Source organism: Pseudophryne corroboree, chromosome 9 (genome assembly GCF_028390025.1).
Source record: "Pseudophryne corroboree isolate aPseCor3 chromosome 9, aPseCor3.hap2, whole genome shotgun sequence".
Taxonomy (NCBI): domain Eukaryota; kingdom Metazoa; phylum Chordata; class Amphibia; order Anura; family Myobatrachidae; genus Pseudophryne; species Pseudophryne corroboree.
The window spans coordinates 8238271-8260361 of record NC_086452.1 but is presented as its reverse complement, the minus strand read 5'-3'; the positions used below and the strand labels follow the sequence as shown (position 1 = coordinate 8260361).

At 48.7% G+C, this 22091-nt stretch overlaps 1 protein-coding gene across 4 annotated transcripts in view; it reads right to left on the bottom strand.

The window, feature by feature from the left end:
• Positions 1 to 22091, bottom strand: part of COL24A1 (collagen type XXIV alpha 1 chain) — a 767149-nt gene that overhangs the window by 504528 nt on the left and 240530 nt on the right. The window lies entirely within an intron of this gene.

Below are 22091 nucleotides of genomic sequence, written 5' to 3'. Positions count from 1 at the left end.
ACACAGGAGACATGTTGCGCCTGAGAACTGCTGAGTTATTTGATATGTGATAAAGATGCTGGAGAGGCGACAGTCAGAAGCACTGCCGTGTGAGCAGCATTAGACACCATTACACAGCAATACTATAAATACTCATAGTAGCATCTGGCAGGAGCACGGCGAGATCGCTCCGTCCTATCTCTGCGCTGCACCTGGACAATGACATCACCCTTTTCCTGTGATAAGACACGATATAATGTTCTGCCTGCGGGGAAGGAAGGCGTCACTTTCTCAGAAGTCCTATAAACTGCTGGAGACGGAGGGTCTGTTCTATAATAAGGGTCACAGAGAATCTTACACTGGGCGCAGCACAGCAGATTGGGGCAACCATTTACACGGCTAAACCGTGCTCTGCAAATGATTGCCCCTTTAAATAAATCTCTGACTTCGACCAATGGGGGTCATTCTGAATTGATCGCTCGCCAGCAATTTTTAGCAGCCGTGCAAACGCTATGCTGCCGCCCTCTGGGAGTGTATTTCAGCTTAGCAGGAGTGCGAACGGTTGTATCGCAGAGCGCCTGCAAAAAATTTTTGTGTAGTTTCAGAGTAGCTCACAACATACTCGGCGCTTGCGATCACTTCAGTCTATTCAGTTCTGGATTTGACGTCACACACCCGTCCAGCGTTCGCCCAGCCACACCTGCGTTTTTCCTGGCACACCTGCGTTTTTCCGTACACTCTCTGAAAATGGTCAGCTGCCACCCAGAAACGCCCAGTTCATGTCAATCACTCTGCTGAAATGCATCGCTAGACCCTGTGCAAAACTGCATAGTTCGTTGTGCCCATACGTCGCGCGTGCGCATTGCACCGCATACGCAGAACTGCCGTTTTTTAGCCTGATCGCTGCGCTGCGAACAAATGCAGCTAGCGATCAACTCGGAATGACCACCATAGTCACACACGGCTGCTGAACTCGGACTTCTCTACATCCTGGCCCGTATGCGGCTTTGTGTGGCCGTATCTTACACGTCGTTCCGCACTGGGCGTCGTCTTTTCAGCTGACTTGTGACTCTGGGGTCTACTCATGAAGCAGTGAAAAGAGTGGAGGAGTGAGTCAGTGGAGAAGTTTCCCATGGCAACCAATCAGCTGCTCTGTCTGATTTTATAGTATGCAAATTAGAAATGTTACTTCAATGCTGATTGGTTCTTCTCCACAGGCTCACTTCTCCACAGTTTTCACTGCTTTATAAATAGGCCCCTCTGTATGAATAAGGGTTAGAATGGGCGTGTAGACGTGTGCACGCAGGTGTGGCAAAAGTACATACACAATTCTCCGCCACCCCCAGGCTATAGCTATCACTGAGTAACTGAGTAGTGACAGCAGCAGTGGATGTAACGTGCCACTCTGTTATCTCAGTCACCTTCTCAGTATGGCCACTGCAGCGGGTCCTTACATTAGGAAATAGTGGCTTACCATTTAAATAAAGACTGGTTAGTGGGTTGCAGAACTGGACAATTGTCACAGATCTGCTATTCCGGCGCTAATTCTAGAAATCAAAAAATTATGTATATATATATAAATATATCAAACTATTTTTTTTTAAAAAGGATAAAGAGATATGTGAATAGGCAGCTGAGTAAAAGCAACTTGCTAGGTCGCTTAAGATTATGTAGAACAAACAAAGAAAAAGTATACTCTGCGCCAAAAAACTATATAATACCAGTGTGCAGTCTGTCATGTATAATGATTGACTCAGTACAACTTCAATTATAAATAACCATTTTTATATTTTGGTTTGTTTAAAAGTTAGCAGCATAAGACACATACATATATAAACTTTGTAGCAATATTGCTCTCCAAATAAATAATATAAACAATATATTATATTCTAAAAATAACTTATTGGCTCTGTTTGGTAAAGATTATATTATTAGGCACTGGCGTCCCAGTGTCAGAAAACCTGATAGTAATGAAAAAGTCCCGCAAATAGGATAATGCAGTCTCTCTGTTGATAATATATATTTTAGTTGTAATGGGTAATTATCAATGTGCTGGTTCCTGGATTGTATAGATACAGGGTCCGTTTTAAAGTAAATTGCACGTATAGAGATTGATCAAATTATATTACCGTTCCATTAGCAGAGCAGCTTCACTGATTGATGATCTTATCAGATGATTGCTCTGGTTGTTTCCATACCACGGGTAATTGACCCCACTGCGGAGGACATAGGCAGACACCCGGTAAAGATGAATAGAAAGTCGGGCCAACTTAAAGCCGCTGCGGACAGCTGTGTGCGGTACCCGCTGACACTCGCCGGCTTCTGTGATGTTAAAGGCTGACGAGACGTGATGCAGAACACTGCCGGCTTTGAGCTCCGGACCGCCGCCTCTCGGATAGCAATCTGCGGCTGGCAGTCGGCTGGAGCACCCGGTGCACAACGTGCAGATGACCGCTGTGGCTGTGTGCAGCAGTAGGTCCGTTCCACAAACAGCTGAGACCAAACAGAGACCAATGTGGAGTGGGCGTCAACGCGTTTCGTCTCCTAGGCAACCGGAGACTTCCTCAAGACGAAGACGAAGACTGCATTATCCTATTTGCGGGACTTTTTCATTACTATCAGGTTTTCTGACACTGGGACGCCAGTGCCTAATAATATAATCTTTACCAAACAGAGCCAATAAGTTATTTTTAGAATATAATATATTGTTTATATTATTTATTTGGAGAGCAATATTGCTACAAAGTTTATATATGTATGTGTCTTATGCTGCTAACTTTTAAACAAACCAAAATATAAAAATGGTTATTTATAATTGAAGTTGTACTGAGTCAATCATTATACATGACAGACTGCACACTGGTATTATATAGTTTTTTGGCGCAGAGTATACTTTTTCTTTGTTTGTTCTACCATTTAAATAAAGCCTTTTTTTCTCCTACAATAATACAAATAATATATATATATATATATATATATATATATACACAGGTTGAGTATCCCATATCCAAATATTCCGAAATACGGACTTTTTTGAGTGAGAGTGAGATAGTGAAACCTTTGTTTTCTGATGGCTCAATGTACACAAACTTTGTTTAATACACAAAGTTATTAAAAATAAGATTTTAAACCTACCGGTAAATCTATTTCTCCTAGTCCGTAGAGGATGCTGGGGACTCCGTAAGGACCATGGGGTATAGACGGGCTCCGCAGGAGATAGGGCACCTAAAAAGAACTTTGACTATGGGTGTGCACTGGCTCCTCCCTCTATGCCCCTCCTCCAGACCTCAGTTAGAGAACTGTGCCCAGAGGAGAAGGACAATACAAGGCAGGATTTAGCAATCCAAGGGCAAGATTCATACCAGCCCACACCAATCATACCATGTAACCTGGAACATACATAACCAGTTAACCGTATGAACAACAACAGTAACGGTCCAAGACCGATTTCAACTGTAACATAACCCTTATGTAAGCAACAACTATATACAAGTCTTGCAGAGTTTCCGCACTGGGACGGGCGCCCAGCATCCTCTACGGACTAGGAGAAATAGATTTACCGGTAGGTTTAAAATCTTATTTTCTCTTACGTCCTAGAGGATGCTGGGGACTCCGTAAGGACCATGGGGTTTATACCAAAGCATCCAATCGGGCGGGAGAGTGCGGACGACTCTGCAGCACCGACTGAGCAAACGCTAGGTCCTCATCATCCAGGGTATCAAACTTGTAGAATTTAGCAAAAGTGTTTGACCCCGACCAAGTCGCCGCTCGCAAAGTTGTAAAGCCGAGACGCCTCGGGCAGCCGCCCAAGAAGAGCCCACCTTCCTAGTGGAATGGGCCTTAACCGAATTTGGTACCGGCAATCCAGCCGTAGAGTGAGCCTGCTGAATCGTATTACAGATCCAGCGAGCAATAGTCTGCTTTGAAGCAGGAGCGCCAATCTTATTGGCCGCATACAGGACAAACAGAGCCTCTGTTTTCCTAATTCTAGCCGTCCTGGCTACATAAATTTTTAAGGCCCTGACTACGTCCAGGGATCTGGAATCCTCCAAGTCACTGGTAGCCACAGGCACCACAATAGGTTGATTCATATGGAACGACGAAACCACTTTAGGCAGAAATTGCGGACGTGTCCTCAATTCTGCTCGATCCACATGAAAAATCAAGTAGGGGCTCTTGTGTGATAGAGCCGCCAATTCTGACACTCGCCTTGCTGATGCTAAGGCCAACAACATGACCACCTTCCAGGTAAGAAATTTCAACTCAACCTTGTTAAGCGGTTCAAACCAGTGTGATTTTAGGAACTGCAACACCACGTTCAGGTCCCATGGTGCCACTGGAGGCACAAAAGGGGGCTGGATGTGCAGCACTCCCTTTACAAACGTCTGGACTTCTGGAAGAGAAGCCAATTCCTTCTAAAAGAAAATCGAGAGGGACGAAATCTGTACCTTAACCGAGCCTAATTTCAGGCCCATATCCACTCCTGTCTGTAGGAAGTGGAGAAGACGACCCAGATGAAAATCTTCCGTAGGTGCATTCTTGGTCTCACACCAAGACACATACTTTCGCCAGATACGGTGATAATGTTTAATCGTCACCTCCTTCCTAGCCTTTATTAAAGTAGGGATGACCTCTTCCGGAATCCCCTTTTTTGCTAGGATTCGGCGTTCAACCGCCATGCCGTCAAACGTAACCGCGGTAAGTCTTGAAATACACAGGGCCCCTGCTGCAACAGGTCTTCCCTCAGAGGAAGAGGCCAGGGGTCTCCTGTGAGCATCTCTTGTAGATCCGAGTACCAGGCCCTTCGAGGCCAGTCTGGGACAACGAGTATCGTCTGTACTCTTCTTCGTCTTATGATCCTCAACACTTTCGTGATGAGAGGAAGAGGAGGAAACACGTAGACCGATTCGAACACCCACGGTGTTACTAGTGCGTCTACTGCTACTGCCTGAGGGTCCCGAGACCTGGCGCAATACCTCCGAAGTTTTTTGTTGAGGCGTGACGCCATCATGTCTATTTGAGGAGTTCCCCAAAGACGTGTTACGTCTGCAAAGACTTCTTGATGAAGTCCCCACTCTCCTGGATGGAGATCGTGTCTGCTGAGGAAGTCTGCTTCCCAGTTGTCCACTCCCGGAATGAAGACAGCCGACAGAGCGCTTACATGATTTTCCGCCCAGCGAAGGATCCTTGTGGCTTCCGCCATCGCGACTCTGCTTCTTGTCCCGCCTTGGCGGTTCACATGAGCCACTGCTGTGACACTGTCTGATTGAATCAGAACCGGAAGGTTTCGAAGAAAACTCTCCGCTTGTCGAAGGTCGTTGTAAATGGCCCTGAGTTCCAACACATTGATGTGTAGACAGGACTCCTGGTCTAACCAAAAACCCTGAAAAGTCTTTCCCTGTGTGACCGCTCCCCATCCTCGGAGGCTCGTGTCCGTGGTAACCAGGATCCAGTCCTGAATCCCGAACCGGCGACCCTCCAGCAGGTGAGCACTTTGCAACCACCACAGGAGGGACACTCTGGTTCCTGGGGACAGAGTTATTTTCCGATGTAAGTGCAGATGGGACCCGGACCACTTGTCCAGAAGGTCCCATTGAAAAGTCCTTGCATGGAAACTTCCGAAGGGAATGGCCTCGTAGGCCGCCACCATTTTCCCCAGAACTCGAGTGCATTGGTGAACTGACACCCTTTTCGGTTTTAGCAGGTCTCTGATTATGTTCTGGATGTCTTGGGCTTTCTCTATTGGGAGGAAGACCTTCATTTGTTCCGTATCCAGTATCATACCTAGGAACGGTAGTCGAGTTGTCGGAATCAACTGTGACTTCGGTAGATTTAGAATCCAACCGTGTTGCTGGAGCACTCTCAGAGAGAGCGCCACACTGCTCAGCAATTTCTCCCTTGATCTCGCTTTTATCAGGAGATCGTCCAAGTATGGGATAATTGTGACTCCATGCTTGCGCAGGACCACCATCATTTCCGCCATTATCTTGGTGAAAATCCTCAGGGCTGTGGAAAGTCCAAACGGCAACGTCTGAAATTGGTAATGACAATCCTGTACAGCGAATCTCAGGTATTCCTGATGGGGGGCATATATGGGGACATGAAGGTACGCATCCTTTATGTCCAGAGACACCATAAACTCCCCCTCCTCCCCCTCCTCCTATTATTGCTCTGAGAGATTCCATTTTGAATTTGAATCTTTTTATGTACAGGTTTAGGGATTTCAGATTCAAAATAGGTCTGACCGAACCGTCCGGTTTCGGGACCACAAATAGGGTTGAGTAGTAACCTCTTCCCTGCTGGTGCAGGGGAACCTTGATTATCGCTTGCTGTATACACAGCGTTTGAATTGCAGCTAACACTATATCCCTTTCCGATGTGAAAGCTGGTAGGGCCGATTTGAAAAATCGGCTCGGGGGCACATCCTCGAATTCCAATTTGTAACCCTGGGAAACTATTTCCAACACCCAGGGATTCAGGTCCGAACTGACCCAGGCCTGACTGAAAAGTCGAAGACGTGGCCCCACCGGTGCGGACTCCCTCAGGGGAGCCCCAGCGTCATGCTGTGGGTTTTGGAGCAGCCGGGGAGGACTTTTGTTCCTGGGCACCTGCCGAAGCAGGTGCTCTCTTGCCTCTGCCCTTACCTCTGGCGAGGAAAGAGGATCCCCGACCTCTTTTGGACTTGTGCGACCGAAAGGACTGCATCTGATAGGGTGTTGCTTTCTTTTGCTGTTGGGGAATATATGGTAAAAAATTTGATTTACCTGCTGTAGCTGTGGAAACCAGGTCCGTCAGCCCATCCCCAAACAATACCTCACCCTTATAGGGTAGTACTTCCATATGTTTTTTGGAATCCGCATCACCCGTCCATTGGCGAGTCCATAAGGATCTTCTCGCTGAGATAGACATGGCATTGGCCCTAGAAGCTAGCAATCCAATGTCCCTTTGAGCATCCCTCATAAATAAGACTACGTCTTTTATATGGGCTAGAGTTAGGAATATAGTATCCTTATCCATAGTATCAAATTGATGTCAGCTCATCTGTCCAAGCTGCAATTGCGCTACACACCCATGCCGACGCAATCGTCGGTCTTAACACAGCACCCGTATGAGAATAAATACCCTTTAAGGTAGTTTCTTGCCTGCGATCTGCAGGGTCCTTAAGGGCCGCTGTATGCCATAAAAATTCTTTTGGGGATCTGCGGTCTCTTATCTGGAGTCTCCCAAGCTTTTCCAAAGAATTCATTTAATTCATGAGATGTGGGAAAGTTAATAATCTGTTTCTTTTCCTTAAACATGTGTACCCTTGTGTCGGGGACCGAGGGTTCATCCACAATATGCAACACATCCCTTATTGCCACAATCATACACTGAATGGTTTTAGTCACCCTAGGGTGCAATTTTACTTCGCATAATCGACACTGGAATCAGAATCCATGTCGGTAGTAGTGTCTTGTGTTAAGGGATGCTTTTGAGACCCCGACGGGCCCTGTGAGTCGGTCCAATCTGAGGATTGACCGCCTGATGTCCCCCCTAAACCAGCCTTATCAAGCCTTTTATGTAAAGATGCCACACTTGCATGCAACGTATGCCACATGTCCATCCAATCTGGAGTCGGCACAACCGACGGGGACACACCACTCATTTGCTCCACCTCCTCCTTGGAGAAGCCTTCCGCCTCAGACATGTCGACACACACGTACCGACACCCCAAACACACAGGGATTAACCTATAAGGGGACAAAACCCCAACCAGGTCCTAAGGAGAGACAGAGAAAGAGTATGCCAGCACACACCAGCGCTTAACAACACTGGAAGAAAATATATATATCCAGATAGCGCTTTTTTATATATATTATGTCAATTACCACTCACTGCGTCGCCAAAGTGCCCCCCTCCTCTTTATTCCAGCCTGTGTTCAGCAGGGGAGAGACCAGGGAGCCAGCGTTTTCTTTCTCATGCAGCTTCTGTGGAGAAAATGGCGCTGGTTAGTGCTAAGGATCAAGCGCCGCCCACCCGACGGCGGGCTTCGGTCCCAGTGATTTTTCAATAAAATGGCGGGGGATCATAGATTTACTGCCTCCGCAGTCTAATCCCACTGTATTTATGCCAAAATGTGAGGTTTATTGCTGCCCAGGGCGCCCCCCCCCTGCGCCCTGCACCCTTCAGTGCTGCTCTGTGTGTGTGTGACTGGGAGCAATGGCGCGCAGCTTACCGCTGCGCGCCTTACCTCATGAAGATCTGATGTCTTCTGCCGCCTAAGATGTCTTCTGTCTTCTCTATCCGCTTCTACCTTCGGCATCTGTGAGGAGGACGGCGGTGCGGCTCCGGGACGAACCCTAGGTGAGACCTGTGTTCCGACTCCCTGTGGAGCTAATGGTGTCCAGTAGCCTTAGAAGCAGTGCCCAACTTGACAAGCCAGCTCTGCTTCTCTGTCTTCGGTCCCACAATGCAGGGAGCCTGTTGCCAACAGGACTCCCTGAAAATAAAAAACCTAACAAAATTCTTCTTCAACAGAAAACTCTGGAGAGCTCTCTGCAGTGCACCCATTCTCCTCTGGGCACAGAATCTAACTGAGGTCTGGAGGAGGGGCATAGAGGGAGGAGCCAGTGCACACCAATAGTCAAAGTTCTTTTTAGGTGCCCTATCTCCTGCGGAGCCCGTCTATACCCCATGGTCCTTACGGAGTCCCCAGCATCCTCTAGGACGTAAGAGAAAATATTGTATTAAATGACCTTCAGGCTGTGTGTATAAGGTGTATATGAAACATAAATGCATTCTGTGCTTAGACTTGGGTCCCATCGCCATGATATCTCATTATGGTATGCAATTATTCCAAAATACGGAAAAATCCCATATCCAAAATACCTCTGCTCCCAAGCATTTTGTATAAGGGATACTCAACCTGTATATATATATATATATATATATATATACTGTGGCAGGGACAGCATGATTCCACATGAGGTTAATGCGGAACGGCAGGCTTTTGCAGGAGTGGAGCAGCACAACAGGTCTGATGGAATCCAGTGCAGGTTTTGGCTGAGTCTGTTGTAAGCCACAGCTGGGCTAATTACTACAACTTGTCTGCTACCTTTAAAAATGTGTTTGTTCAGTAGGTCAGTGCTCCTGATGCCAGCAAGTGGCCAGATGAAAGGTTGGGGGGTATGGGGTTACTTTAGGAGCCATTTGGAATCTGTACTACTTGTGCTTATTAGAACTTGGAATGTTGTGCTGCTGTTTAAAGAATGGCTGTAAAGCCTGACCTGCAAAACCTGCACGTGCCGTGTAACCTGCCTGAGGTGGAAATAAAGTGAGTTGTACTGTACTCTGTCTATGGGGTTCTATCACAATATACATTTACCTATTTATTTATTTTGCATGAAAGTGGAGCTGGGAGCCCATGACGGTAGTGCCCAGTTCTGCAGCTCGTGCACAGCAGGACCCCAGGCTGACTGGTGACGCAGTAATAGTCCTCTTACCACTGCCGGTCAGCGTCGCCAGGGGTTGTGCATCACTAATCTGCACCGGACAAGTTTTACTGTTATACTGCAGCAAAAGATGTCCTATAATGTGATAACTAATTACTATCTCCGCATATCAGTAAATAGGCCCTTTATAATTATATGCCGCTAATACCTGTTTCTGTCATCTACACAATACGCCAATAAATCAGCTTTAACAGCCTAAAACAGCAGGCCACAACAGACTAAGCCACATACAGCGATGGTCTCTGACGTTCTGTCATAGATGGGGACAGATATAGCAGATGTAAGTGTTACAGGGGGACATATATAGCAGATGTAAATGTTACAGGGGGACAGATATAGCAGATATAAATGTTACAGGGGGACAGATATAGCAGATGTAAATGTTACAGGGGACATATATAGCAGATGTAAATTATACAGGGGGACAGATATAGCAGATGTAAGTGTTACAGGGGGACATATATAGCAGATGTAAATGTTACAAGGGGACAGATATAGCAGATGTAAGTGTTACAGGGGACAGATATAGCAGATGTAAATGTTACAGGGCGACAGATATAGCAGATGTAAGTGTTACAGGGGACAGATATAGCAGATGTAAGTGTTACAGGGGGACAGATATAGCAGATGTAAATGTTACAGGGCGACAGATATAGCAGATGTAAATGTTACAGGGCGACAGATATAGCAGATGTAAGTGTTACATGGCGACAGATATAGCAGATGTAAATGTTACAGGGCAACAGAAATAGCAGATCTAAGTGTTACAGGGGGACAGATATAGCAGATGTAAATGTTGCAGGGTGACAGATATAGCAGTGTAAATGTTACAGGGGGACATATATAGCAGATGTAAGTGTTACAGGGGGACAGATATAGCAGATGTAAATGTTACAGGGCGACAGATACAGCAGATGTAAGTGTTACAGGGGACAGATATAGCAGATGTAAGTGTTACAGGGGGACAGATATAGCAGATGTAAGTGTTACAGGGGACAGATATAGCAGATGTAAGTGTTACAGGGCGACAGATATAGCAGATGTAAGTGTTACAGGGCGATAGATATAGCAGATGTAAGTGTTACAGGGGACAGATATAGCAGATGTAAGTGTTACAGGGGACAGATATAGCAGATGTAAGTGTTACAGGGGGACAGATATAGCAGATGTAAGTGTTACAGGGGGACAGATATAGCAGATGTAAGTGTTACAGGGGGACAGATATAGCAGATGTAAGTGTTACAGGGGGACAGATATAGCAGATGTAAGTGTTACAGGGGACAGATATAGCAGATGTAAATGTTACAGGGCGACAGATATAGCAGATGTAAGTGTTACAGGGGACAGATATAGCAGATGCAAGTGTTACAGGGGGACAGATATAGCAGATGTAAATGTTACAGGGCGGCAGATATAGCAGATGTAAATGTTACAGGGCGACAGATATAGCAGATGTAAGTGTTACAGGGCGACAGATATAGCAGATGTAAATGTTACAGGGCAACAGAAATAGCAGATCTAAGTGTTACAGGGGGACAGATATAGCAGATGTAAATGTTGCAGGGTGACAGATATAGCAGTGTAAATGTTACAGGGGGACATATATAGCAGATGTAAGTGTTACAGGGGGACAGATATAGCAGATGTAAATGTTACAGGGCGACAGATACAGCAGATGTAAGTGTTACAGGGGACAGATATAGCAGATGTAAGTGTTACAGGGGGACAGATATAGCAGATGTAAGTGTTACAGGGGACAGATATAGCAGATGTAAGTGTTACAGGGCGACAGATATAGCAGATGTAAGTGTTACAGGGCGATAGATATAGCAGATGTAAATGTTGCAGGGTGACAGATATAGCAGATGTAAGTGTTACAGGGGACAGATATAGCAGATGTAAGTGTTACAGGGGACAGATATAGCAGATGTAAGTGTTACAGGGGGACAGATATAGCAGATGTAAATGTTACAGGGGGACAGATATAGCAGATGTAAGTGTAACGGGGGCAGATATAGCAGATGTAAATGTTACAGAGGGACAGATATAGCAGATGTAAGTGTTACAGGGCGACAGACATAGCAGTGTAAATGTTACAGGGGGACAGATATAGCAGATGTAAATGTTACAGGGCGACAGATATAGCAGTGTAAATGTTACAGGGGGACAGATATAGCAGTGTAAATGTTACAGGGGGACAGATATAGCAGATGTAAATGTTACAGGGGGACAGATATAGCAGTGTAAATGTTACAGGGGGACAGATATAGCAGACGTAAATGTTACAGGGGGACAGATATAGCAGACGTAAATGTTACAGGGGGACAGATATAGCAGTGTAAATGTTACAGGGGGACAGATATAGCAGTGTAAATGTTACAGGGGGACAGATATAGCAGATGTAAGTGTTACAGGGGGACAGATATAGCAGATGTAAATGTTACAGGGCGACAGATATAGCAGATGTAAGTGTTACAGGGCGACAGATATAGCAGATGTAAATGTTACAGGGGGACAGATATAGCAGATGTAAGTGTTACAGGGTGATAGATATAGCAGATGTAAGTGTTACAGGACGACAGATATAGCAGATGCAAATGTTACAGGGCGACAGATATAGCAGATGTGTTACAGGGCGACAGATATAGCAGATGTGAATGTTACGGGGGGACAGATATAGCAGATGTAAATGTTACGGGGCGACAGATACAGCAGATGTAAGTGTTACAGGGGACAGATATAGCAGATGTAAGTGTTACAGGGGGACAGATATAGCAGATGTAAGTGTTACAGGGGACAGATATAGCAGATGTAAGTGTTACAGGGGGACAGATATAGCAGATGTAAGTGTTACAGGGGGACAGATATAGCAGATGTAAATGTTACAGGGGGACAGATATAGCAGATGTAAGTGTAACAGGGGGGCAGATATAGCAGATGTAAATGTTACAGGGGGACAGATATAGCAGATGTAAGTGTTACAGGGCGACAGACATAGCAGTGTAAATGTTACAGGGGGACAGATATAGCAGATGTAAGAGTTACAGGGCGACAGATATAGCAGATGTAAGTGTTACAGGGGACAGATATAGCAGATGTAAGTGTTACAAGGGGACAGATATAGCAGATGTAAGTGTTACAGGGCGACAGATATAGCAGATATAAGTGTTACAGGGGGACAGATATAGCAGATGTAAGTGTTACAGGGGGACAGATATAGCAGATATAAGTGTTACAGGGTGACAGATATAGCAGATATAAGTGTTACAGGGGATAGATATAGCAGATGTAAGTGTTACAGGGCGACAGATATAGCAGATATAAGTGTTACAGGGTGACAGATATAGCAGATATAAGTGTTACAGGGTGACAGATATAGCAGATATAAGTGTTACAGGGTGACAGATATAGCAGATATAAGTGTTACAGGGGGACAGATATAGCAGATGTAAGTGTTACAGGGGGATAGATATAGCAGATGTAAATGTTACAGGGGGACAGATATAGCAGATGTAAGTGTTACAGGGCGACAGATATAGCAGATGTAAGTGTTACAGGGCGACAGATATAGCAGGTGTAAATGTTACAGGGGGACAGATATAGCACATGTAAATGTTACAGGGGGACAGATATAGCAGATGTAAGTGTTACAGGGGGACAGATATAGCAGATGTAAGTGTTACAGGGCGACAGATATAGCAGATATAGCAGATATAAGTGTTACAGGGGGACAGATATAGCAGATATAAGTGTTACAGGGGGACAGATATAGCAGATGTAGGTGTTACAGGGGGACAGATATAACAGATATAAGTGTTACAGGGGGACAGATATAGCAGATATAAGTGTTACAGGGGGACAGATATAGCAGATATAAGTGTTACAGGGCGACAGATATAGCAGATATAAGTGTTACAGGGGGACAGATATAGCAGATATAAGTGTTACAGGGGGACAGATATAGCAGATGTAAGTGTTACAGGGCGACAGATATAGCAGATATAAGTGTTACAGGGGGACAGATATAGCAGATGTAAATGTTACGGGGGGACAGATATAGCAGATGTAAGTGTTACAGGGGGGACAGATATAGCAGATATAAGTGTTACAGGGCGACAGATATAGCAGATATAAGTGTTACAGGGCGCTTTCATACTGCAGCGTCTTATATTTTTAGCCAGTGGCTCTGTAAGAGATTCTGGACAGAGAGAACAGCTGAAGGGCAGAGGTGCTCCTGTAACATTCCCAGGTCCCCGCTCCTCCAGCTTTTTCTATCTTCTAGATGTGAAAACAAGTCAGGGATGTATTCCTCTTACAGGAACAGTCAGGGAACGTCTGAATCACACTGAGTCACTCCTCAGCTAAGGTGAAGTTATGGAAGATTCTGGCAAAACTCATCTCCCAACTTTATGGAAACCATGTGTCCCCCGCGCTAATTCTGCTTAATAGCTAAAACACTGCTGAGTCCCTAATGTAAACCCTGCAACGCTAATTACTGCCTCAGTACAACGTGTATTGGCATGTGTGTAAGGGAATATCATCTGCTGGTGCCACAAGACACGCCACTAGCCCAAATGTCCTACTGCAGCGAGACGTGACGCTTATCAGCGCTTCTTACTGCTGGAAACTACCGTATGGTGGAGGAGACCCCCTGTGTGGTGAGGCCGCAGGAGGGAAGGAATACTGCCTGTCCTGGATACCCCCGATCACCCACCAACCCCCCCCCCCCCCCCCCCACGCACACACACACACACATACACACTGGGGCGCCATTCTGTTCCCTGAAAGCACCTGTGACAAATACAACAGGTGGCTGCACCTTTACCTCTTACTTGGGGAATGTAAGACAAAGCATAAACAAAGATACTGCCCTCCAGCTATGAGACGGACGGGACCAGTACTGCCCTCCAGCTATGAGACGGACGGGACCAGTACTGCCCTCCAGCTATGAGACGGACGGGACCAGTACTGCCCTCCAGCTATGAGACGGACGGGACCAGTACTGCCCTCCAGCTATGAGACGGATGGGGCCAGTACTGCGCTCCAGCTATGAGACGGACGGGACGAGTACTGCACTCCAGCTATGAGACGGATGGGACCAGTACTGCACTCCAGCTATGAGACGGATGGGACCAGTACTGCACTCCAGCTATAAAACGGATGGAACCAGTACTGCACTCCAGCTATGAGACGGACGGGACCAGTACTGCACTCCAGCTATGAGACGGACGGGACCAGTACTGCACTCCATCTATGAGATGGACGGGACCAGTACTGCACTCCAGCTATGAGACGGACGGGACCAGTACTGCGCTCCAGCTATGAGACGGACGGGACCAGTACTGCCCTCCAGCTATGAGACGGACGGGACCAGTACTGCGCTCCAGCTATGAGACGGACGGGACGAGTACTGCGCTCCAGCTATGAGACGGACGGGACCAGTACTGCGCTCCAGCTATGAGACGGACGGGACGAGTACTGCGCTCCAGCTATGAGACGGACGGGACGAGTACTGCACTCCAGCTATGAGACGGACGGGACGAGTACTGCACTCCAGCTATGAGACGGACGGGACGAGTACTGCGCTCCAGCTATGATACGGACGGGACCAGTACTGCGCTCCAGCTATGAGACGGACGGGACCAGTACTGCACTCCAGCTATGAGACGGACGGGACCAGTACTGCACTCCAGCTATGAGACGGACGGGACCAGTATTGCACTCCAGCTATGAGATGGACGGGACCAGTACTGCGCTCCAGCTATGAGACGGACGGGACCAGTACTGCACTCCAGCTATGAGACGGACGGGACCAGTACTGCACTCCAGCTATGAGACGGACGGGACCAGTACTGCACTCCAGCTATGAGACGGACGGGACCAGTACTGCACTCCAGCTATGAGATGGACGGGACCAGTACTGCACTCCAGCTATGAGACGGACGGGACCAGTACTGCGCTCCAGCTATGAGACGGACGGGACGAGTACTGCCCTCCAGCTATGAGACGGACGGGACCAGTACTGCACTCCAGCTATGAGACGGATGGGACCAGTACTGCACTCCAGCTATGAGACAGACGGGACCAGTACTGCCCTCCAGCTATGAGACGGACGGGACCAGTACTGCGCTCCAGCTATGAGACGGACGGGACCAGTACTGCCCTCCAGCTATGAGACAGACGGGACCAGTACTGCGCTCCAGCTATGAGATGGACGGGACGAGTACTGCACTCCAGCTATGAGACGGACGGGACGAGTACTGCACTCCAGCTATGAGACGGACGGGACCAGTACTGCGCTCCAGCTATGATACGGATGGGACCAGTACTGCACTCCAGCTATGAGACGGACGGGACCAGTACTGCACTCCAGCTATGAGACGGACGGGACCAGTACTGCGCTCCAGCTATGAGACGGACGGGACCAGTACCGCACTCCAGCTATGAGACGGACGGGACCAGTACTGCGCTCCAGCTATGAGACGGGCGGGACCAGTACTGCGCTCCAGCTATGAGACGGACGGGACCAGTACTGCACTCCAGCTATGAGACGGACGGGACCAGTACTGCGCTCCAGCTATGAGACGGGCGGAACCAGTACTGCGCTCCAGCTATGAGACGGACGGGACCAGTACTGCACTCCAGCTATGAGACGGACGGGACCAGTACTGCACTCCAGCTATGAGACGGACGGGACCAGTACTGCACTCCAGCTATGAGATGGACGGGACCAGTACTGCGCTCCAGCTATGAGACGGACGGGACCAGTACTGCACTCCAGCTATGAGACGGACGGGACCAGTACTGCACTCCAGCTATGAGACGGACGGGACCAGTACTGCACTCCAGCTATGAGACGGACGGGACCAGTACTGCACTCCAGCTATGAGATGGACGGGACCAGTACTGCGCTCCAGCTATGAGACGGACGGGACCAGTACTGCACTCCAGCTATGAGACAGACAGGACCAGTACTGCCCTCCAGCTATGAGACAGACAGGACCAGTACTGCCCTCCAGCTATGAGATGGACGGGACCAGTACTGCACTCTAGCTATGAGACAGACGGGACCAGTACTGCACTCTAGCTATGAGACGGACGGGACCAGTACTGCACTCCAGCTATGAGACGGACGAGACCAGTACTGCCCTCCAGCTATGAGACGGACAGGACCAGTACTGCGCTCCAGCTATGAGACGGACAGGACCAGTACTGCACTTCAGCTATGAGACGGACGGGGCCAGTACTGCGCTCCAGCTATGAGACGGACGGGGCCAGTACTGCCCTCCAGCTATGAAACGGACGGGACCAGTACTGCACTCTTGCTATTAGACGGACAGGACCAGTACTGCACTCCAGCTATGAGACGGACGGGACCAGTACTGCACTCTAGCTATGAAACGGACGGGACTAGTACTGCACTCTTGCTATGAGACGGACAGGACCAGTACTGCGCTCCAGCTATGAGACGGACAGGACCAGTACTGCGCTCCAGCTATGAGACGGACGGGACCAGTACTGCCCTCCAGCTATGAGACGGACGGGACCAGTACTGCGCTCCAGCTATGAGACGGATGGGGCCAGTACTGCGCTCCAGCTATGAGACGGACGGGGCCAGTACTGCACTCCAGCTATGAAACGGATGGGACCAGTACTGCACTCTTGCTATTAGACGGACAGGACCAGTACTGCCCTCCAGCTATGAGACGGACGGGACTAGTACTGCAATCTTGCTATTAGATGGACAGGACCAGTACTGCACTCTTGCTATTAGACGGACAGGACCAGTACTGCGCTCCAGTTATGAGACGGACGGGACCAGAACTGCACTCCAGTTATGAGACGGACGGGACCAGTACTGCACTCCAGCTATGAGACGGACGGGACCAGTACTGCGCTCCAGCTATGAGACAGATGGGCCCAGTACTGCACTCCAGCTATGAGACGGACGGGACCAGTACTGCACTCCAACTATGAGACAGACGGGACCAGAACTGCACTCCAGCTATGGGACGGATGGGACCAGTACTGTGCTCCAGCTTTGAGACGGACGGGACCAGTACTGGACTCCAGCTATGAGACAGATGGGACCAGAACTGCACTCCAGCTATGGGACGGATGGGACCAGTACTGCACTCCAGCTATGAGACGGACGGGACCAGTACTGCACTCCAGCTATGAGACGGACAGGACCAGTACTGTACTCCAGCTATGAGACTGACAGGACCAGTACTGCACTCTAGCTATGAAACGGACGGGACTAGTACTGCACTCTTGCTATTAGACAGACAGGACCAGTACTGCGCTCCAGTTATGAGACGGACGGGACCAGTACTGCACTCCAGCTATGAGACGGACGGGACTAGTACTGCACTCTTGCTATTAGACGGACAGGACCAGTACTGCGCTCCAGTTATGAGACGGACGGGACCAGTACTGCACTCCAGCTATGAGACGGACGGGACCAGAACTGCACTCTAGCTATGAAACGGACGGGACTAGTACTGCACTCTTGCTATTAGACGGACAGGACCAGTACTGCGCTCCAGCTATGAGACGGACGGGACCAGTACTGCACTCCAGCTATGAGACGGACGGGACCAGTACTGCACTCCAGCTATGAGACGGACGGGACCAGTACTGCGCTCCAGCTATGAGACAGATGGGACCCGTACTGCACTCCAGCTATGAGACGGACGGGGCCAGTACTGCGCTCCAGCTATGAGACGGACGGGGCCAGTATTGCACTCCAGCTATGAAACGGATGGGACCAGTACTGCACTCTTGCTATTAGACGGACAGGACCAGTACTGCCCTCCAGCTATGAGACGGACGGGACCAGTACTGCACTCTAGCTATGAAACGGACGGGACTAGTACTGCACTCTTGCTATTAGACGGACAGGACCAGTACTGCGCTCCAGTTATGAGACGGACGGGACCAGTACTGCACTCCAGCTATGAGACGGACGGGACCAGAACTGCACTCTAGCTATGAAACGGACGGGACTAGTACTGCACTCTTGCTATTAGACGGACAGGACCAGTACTGCGCTCCAGCTATGAGACGGACGGGACCAGTACTGCACTCCAGCTATGAGACGGACGGGACCAGTACTGCGTTCCAGCTATGAGACAGATGGGACCAGCACTGCACTCCAGCTATGAGACGGACGGGACTAGTACTGCACTCCAGCTATGAGACAGACGGGACCAGAACTGCACTCCAGCTATGAGACGGACAGGACCAGTACTGCACTCCAGCTATGAGACGGACGGGACCAGTACTCCAGTACTACGCTCCAGCTATGAGATGGACGGGACCAGTACTGCACTCCAGCTATGAGACAGACGGGACCAGAACTGCACTCCAGCTATGAGAGGAACGGAACCAGTACTGCGCTCCAGCTATGAGACGTACGGGGCCAGTACTGCGCTCCAGCTATGAGACGGATGGGACCAGTACCGCACTCCAGCTATGAGACGGATGGGACCAGTACCGCACTCCAGCTATGAGACGGATGGGACCAGTACTGCACTCCAGCTATGAAACGGATGGAACCAGTACTGCACTTCAGCTATGAGATGGTCGGGACCAGTACTGCACTCCAGCTATGAGATGGACGGGACCAGTACCGCACTTCAGCTATGAAACGGACAGGACCAGTACCGCACTCCAGCTATGAGACGGATGGGACCAGTACTGCCCTCCAGCTATGAGACGGATGGGACCAGTACTGCACTCCAGCTATGAAACGGACAGGACCAGTACCGCACTCCAGCTATGAGACGGATGGAACCAGTACTGCACTCCAGCTATGAGACGGACGGGACCAGTACTGCACTCCAGCTATGAGACGGACGGGACCAGTACTGCGCTCCAGCTATGAGACGGATGGGACCAGTACTGCCCTCCAGCTATGAGACGGATGGGACCAGTACTGCACTCCAGCTATGAAACGGACAGGACCAGTACCGCACTCCAGCTATGAGACGGACGGGACCAGTACCGCACTCCAGCTATGAGACGGACGGGACCAGTACTGCACTCCAGCTATGAGACGGACGGGACCAGTACCGCACTCCAGCTATGAGACGGATGGGACCAGTACTGCCCTCCAGCTATGAGACGGATGGGACCAGTACTGCACTCCAGCTATGAGACGGACGGGACCAGTACTGCGCTCCAGCTATGAGACGGACGGGACCAGTACCGCACTCCAGCTATGAGACGGATGGTACCAGTACTGCCCTCCAGCTATGAGACGGACGGGACCAGTACTGCACTCCAGCTATGAGACGGATGGGACCAGTACTGCACTCCAGCTATGAGACAGACTCTAAACTGTAGTGTAATAAAGCAGCCAGTATTTACCCTGCACAGAAACAATATAACCCACCTAAATGTAACTCTTTCTGCACATGTTACATCTGCCCCACCTGCAGTGCACATGGTTTTGCCCATTTACTTGCTTTTTTGGTTTGCTAACAATCCTGAATAACCCTCACAGGCTGCAATGTGCATAAATATGGAACACTTCACAGATCACAGCTAATCTGGTGTCAGCAGTGTGAGACACAATTCACTTTCAGTGGCTCATCACATATTGGGGGTCATTCCGAGTTGTTCGCTCGCAAGCTGCTTTTAGGAGCTTTGCACACGGTAAGCCGCCGCCTACTGGGAGTGAATCTTAGCTTATCAAAATTGCGAACGAAAGATTAGCAGAATTGCGAATAGACACTTCTTAGCAGTTTCTGAGTAGCTCGAGACTTACTCGGCATCTGCGATCAGTTCAGTGCTTGTCGTTCCTGGTTTGACGTCACAAACACACCCAGCGTTCGTCCAGACACTCCTCCGTTTCTCCAGCCATTCCCGCGTTTTTCCCAGAAACGGTAGCGTTTTTCCGCACACACCTATAAAACGGCCTGTTTCCGCCCAGAAACACCCACTTCCTGTCAATCACATTACGATCACCAGAACGAAGAAAAAACCTCGTAATGCCGTGAGTAAAAAACCTAACTGCATAGCAAATTTACTTGGCGCAGTCGCACTGCGGACATTGCGCATGCGCATTAGCGACTAATCGCTCCGTTGCGAGAAAAAAATAACAAGCGAACAACTCGGAATGACCCCCATAATTATAGCTAAGGCAATGACATGACGTTTCTCAAAGAGGGAATGTAACGCTACTCGCCTTGGACACTACAGCAAATGTTTCTAGGACTCAGATGGATAATGTGACAGTTATCTCACAGCGTTCAGATAGGTACACCCAGACCACCCACCCAAGACCCGCTATCACCCCACCCGTATAACAGCTACATCTACCCAAAACATGTTCATTCCCAGCAAAACAAGGCCTCTTCTATGGCAGAACACACCCCGTTTGGGTATTAACAATTGAGGGTGTCTCAAGAAATTGGACCTGCCATTACCAATCGGCCTGTCTTAAACAGGGGCAGGAATAGATTTTAGTAACGCAGTGCAGTCAGGATGATGAGAGGGACTATCCGATCGTACGCTGGTGGCTAGAGAACACATGCTCTACGTCCATGTTTTATGGAATAAGCCCTAAGGAAGTAAATGCTACAAATGTCCACAGAGCCCCAATGCGGCCAGAAGCGGGATGTTCCGGGAAGATACCAGCAGTGACCGGGACGCTGAGCAGGTTACACCGTAACACCGCGGCAGACTGGCAGCGTCCACAGACTATAACGTCATATTAATCTGGCTCTTCGCACTCAGCACTACTGATGGCGCCAATCAGATTCTCTACCGCTGGATTTCTTCTAATTACGTCCTGTAACACAGAGGTAAAACGGCTCCGGAGTGCAGTGAAATTGGAGAGCGACCAGTTCTAGCACTTTTCGGATCCCTGTAACTGCAGAATGTGTTCGGGAAACCACGTCTGCGGTGACTGCTTCCAAAGTTAGATGGTTTATTGCTTTACTTTATAAGGTCTATGGCTGAAGGGGACGCGCTACCGTAGTGGAAGCAGGAAGACTGGAAAGGTGACAATCCCCTGCAATCATTGTGGTGAAGAAGGAAAGAGTGCGATGGACATAAGGAGGCAGCTAAGACTTAATGTAGATCTAAATTCTAAAAGAGGAACCAAGAAACACAAACAGGCCGGACGTACGGTTATTTCCTGCCATAAAGTTCTATGATAACTTGTAACATTTCTAAAGTATTTAGTCTGCGGTTACACAGCGCTGTTATTCAGGAGAAGTATATAGAACGCACATACAGACACAGGAGCTAGACCCAGCGTGACTGATGCTTTTCTAAATAAGGATTTATGACATCTGGAGCACAATGTTTCAAATCTATAAAGAGGATTTAGAAATTCCCTCTGCCTTTCCCACACCGCCACTTTCCTTCCACTCTCATTAAACGGTTTAGCAGAGCTCCACTTAGCGAGTGTCGGAGGAAACTTGGCGACCGTGTTTGTGTATCACTGTACAGAAGCAATCAGATTAATGCGGACTTGTCCTATAACAATAACAATTTCATGGACAAATCTTCCAAAGATTTAAGACTGTCCCTGGAAAGGAAGGACAGCGGCCAAGTGCGCAGATATCAATGACACATGCTGGGTTTGGCACTAGTACATGCATCTGA